Below are 4,145 nucleotides of genomic sequence, written 5' to 3'. Positions count from 1 at the left end.
CTTTAAGGCATGTCTCTGGGGGTCTGTCATTTGAGATGCACCCTTATAGAGCCTATCAAGACTCCTAAATCTCAGAGATTATTAAACACGAGGCTCAAACACCTCTCTGCTCAGGCTGCTACACGTGGCTGGTTTTGTTGTGTTTCGTTTTCACCTCCCATAAATTGAAAAAAACTACTCTACAAAAGAATGTATACATAGTGAAGTGGAGATTGGCACTTGCTATCTGCCTCTACATGGACTGAATCATGAGCCACCCCCTGAAAGAAGCTCAGGGTAGAGATCAAGAGTGAGGTACTCTGTGCATGGAGAAAACTGGCAGAACAGGTCTTCAGACAGTAGATATTTTCAGAAGGTTTTATGAGCCCAATTCTTGCATCTCCTCATATCCAGAAAACCCCTAAGATCCTTCATGGTGACATCTGCTCCTCATGACTAGCAATAACCTTCTGTAAAATGTGTGCTTGACAGCGATGTATCTCCCCTTCTTCACCAGAATCACATATATACTGACCTTCTTCTCTACCTCTCTGAAGTTTCTCAGAGCTATCTGAACTGCTGCCTCCAGGATATAGTCCTCGTTTTGCCCCAAATAAAACTTAACTCTCAACTTTTAGGTTGTGCATATTTTTTAAGTTGACACTGTGTATGACTGGGTCACTTTGCTGTATAGCAGAAATTGGCACAACATTGTAACTCAACCCTATTTTATTTTATTTTTTGTCTCTTTGGCTTTTCTAGGGCCGCTCCCACAGCATATGGAGGTTCCCAGGCTAGGGGTCTAATCGGAGCTGTAGATGTCAGCCTACACCACAGCCACAGTAATGCAGGATCTGAGCCATGTCTGCGACCCACACCACAGCTGTCAGCAACACCGGATCCTTAACCCACTGAGCAAGGCCAGGGGTCAAACCTGCAACCTCATCGTTCCTAGTTGGATTCATTAACCACTGCACCATGATGGGAACTCCTCAACTCTACTTAAAAAAAAAAAAAAATCCTACTCTACACAATCATAAGAAATCAATTTCAAAAAAGAAAAAAAGAAAGAGGGAGTTCCTGTTGTGGCTCAGGAACCCATCTAGTATCCATGAGGATGTGAGTTCCATCCCTGGCCTTGCTCATTGGGTTAAGGATCCAGTGTTGCCATGAGCTGTGATGTAGGCTGGCAGCTACAGCTGCCATCCATCCCTTAGCTTGGGAACTTCCATATGCCTAGGGTAGGACCCTAAAAAAAAAAAAAAAAAAAAAGCAAAAAATAATAATGATAATAAATTTTAAAATAAAAAGCTTTAAAAAAGGAAAGAAAAAAAAACGGACTCTACATTAAGCGATTTGCGTACCTTCATCACTGAACCCTCCACACAACCCTGAGAAGCAGGCATTACCATTCCCAACTGACGGATGGCTCAGAGAGCCAGTTTATGTCACAAGTAAATGGAGGAGTCTGGATATGAGCGCAGGTCTGAGACTGTCATCTTGATCATGGAAGGAATGGGATGGGGCTCCTGCCTGACTCCATAGCCAGCACTCCTACAGCCTGCGTCTTTGAAGCTATCAAACCACCTATTATTTCTGCCCCACTACTCCTCTTGCCAAGTCCCCTCCCTAGAGGTAATGCTGAAAGGTTTCTTAGCAACAATCTGCTTCTCCATTCAACCTAGAGATATTCTCCTGGGGCTCAGAAAGGATGGGCCAATCCGGAACAGCTAGGGTAGCAGCCTGGCCCCTCAGGTCCAACTCTGGATCCCTCACTTCAAGTAGTACTAAGAAAAGGAGTTCTCATCGTGGCTCAGCAGAAATGAATCTGACTAGTATCCATGAGGACATGGGTTCGATCCCTGGCCTTGCTCAGTGGATTAAGGATCTGGCATTGCTGTAAGCTGTGGTGTAGTTTGCAGATATGGCTCGGATCTGGCGTTGCTGTGGCAGTGTCATAGACCAGCAGCTACAGCTCCAATTTGAACCCTAGCCCTGGAACTTCCATATGCCGTGAATGCAGCCCTATAAAGACTAAAAAAAAAAAAAAAAAAGTACTAAGACAAAATCCCACCGGTGTTTTTAGGATGAGTCCCGGGACCCACAGGCTGGCAACTTAAGGACCAGGAGCAACAAAAACATCCCATCTTCTTCTTTGGAGAAGAAAGCCTGGTAAATCTCCCCTCAAACACCACCACTGTTAGCTCTCCTCTGCCTTCTGCCTAGAAGAAAAGAATTGAGGTGCAGATGCTATAGCAAGAAAGTTCCAAATCAGTTGGAGTTCCAAAAAGAAGCTGAAAGGAGGAGATGAGAAAACAGAAACTAGAGAATTGTGAAATGTTTCTGTTTTTGACCGAAGCCCAGCCTCTCCACTCTGGACTTAAGACCAAGAAGGTGACATTTGGTGTTTCTGAGTGACAAAGAACCATGGGACTTGGAAGGCAGATTCACCCTCAGAAGAGAAAATACTGTTTACTAAGGGATGAGGAAAGCGACTGACCAGTCCCCTGAGAAATAGGCAACAGGGGCTAAAAAGAGATGGATGGCTCACCTACCCTAAGGGATGAAAGCAACTCAGTTGTGTACTGGTAAATGTTTAACCAGAGACACTCAGCTGGCAGTGGGGGTGACCGTATTGTCTGCCAATTTCCATTGTGTAAATATTTCCACTGTAGCCAATTACAAGCTATCACTGTGAAGTTACTAAACTATAGGCACAGTCAGCTCTCCCGAGCCAGTACCACTGGAACCCACTTTCCCCCCAGTGAGATGACTCCAAGGTGGCAAACTTGATAGGATTACCCAGCAAGATACCTGCTGGGAGCCAGTACCAAATGACTCAGGTGAATAAATTCTTCCATTGACTCCTGTTCTCTGAGCTCACACTCACCTATTGAGTGCATTTGTTGGCCAACGTAAATGTTATCTTCTTAACTCCAAATTGGGATACATGGATTGACAATCATAAATGCATTGAATTTGTGGGGATAGAAGAACTTTGTAAACTCAGGGTATCCTGAGAAAGCTCAGATAAGCATTTTCCCAAAGTTGCCTATTTTTTTTTTTGATAGCGTTTGTTCCTGATTATAAACATGAGCATGTTATGCTCATTCTAGAATAAAGAAAAACAAAAAGAAAATGAAATGTAACCATAACTCATCTAGAAGTAATCCCTATCATAACTAGTAACTTTGCTTTTCTGCTGTGTTCCAATGTGGTGTTTCTGTTTTTTTTTTTTTTTTTTTTTACAAAGTTGTGTTTTGCTTTTTTAGGGCCACACTCAGGGCATATGGAAGTTCCCAGGCTAGGGGTCAAATCAGAGCTACAGCTGCCAGCCTACACCACAGCCACAGCAATACAAGATCCAAGCCACATCTGCCACCTACACCACAGCTCTCATGGCAACGTCAGATCCTTAACCCACAGAACGAGGCCAGGGATTAAACCCGTATCTTCATGGATACTAGTCGGGTTCGTAACCCACTGAGCCACAATGGGAATGCCACAAAGTTGTGATATTTTTACACAGAATTTTCATTCCTGCTTTTTCTCCTTACTTTTATTAAAAGAATACATTGGGAGTTCCTGTTGTGGTGCAGCGGAAACTAATTCGACTAGGAATCATGAGGTGTCACGTTCAATCCCTGGCCTCACTCAGTCGGTTAAGGATCTGACATTGCCATGAGCTGTGGTATAGGTTGCAGACGTGGCTTGGATCTGGTGTGGCTGTGGCTGTGGCGCAGGCCGGCAGCTATAGCTCTGATTTGACCCCTAGCATGGGAACCCCAATGTGCCACGGGTTTGGCCTGACAAAGCAAAAAAAAAAAAAAAGAGAGAGAGAGAGAGAGAGAATACATTGTATATATTTGACAACTAGGTAGTTTTTTAAGCTGGAAAACTAATAAAATACTAATGGTTTAAAAAAAAAATCCAGATGAACCTTGCAGACATTATGCTAGGTGAAATAAGCCAGTCACAAAAGAACAAATTCTGTATGATACCAATTATTTGACAGGAACCTAGTGCAGTCAAATTCCTAGAGACAGAAAATAGTGATTGTAAGACAGGGTGAGGGGGTAGATAGAGAAATGCAGACATATCTAATTTATCTGTCATTTCAGTTTTGCGAGATAAAGAGTTCTGGAGATGGTTATTGGTGGTGGTAG

Source organism: Phacochoerus africanus, chromosome 15, assembly GCF_016906955.1.
Source record: "Phacochoerus africanus isolate WHEZ1 chromosome 15, ROS_Pafr_v1, whole genome shotgun sequence".
Classification (NCBI taxonomy): Eukaryota; Metazoa; Chordata; class Mammalia; order Artiodactyla; family Suidae; genus Phacochoerus; species Phacochoerus africanus.
Note: the sequence above shows the minus strand (reverse complement) of the source record.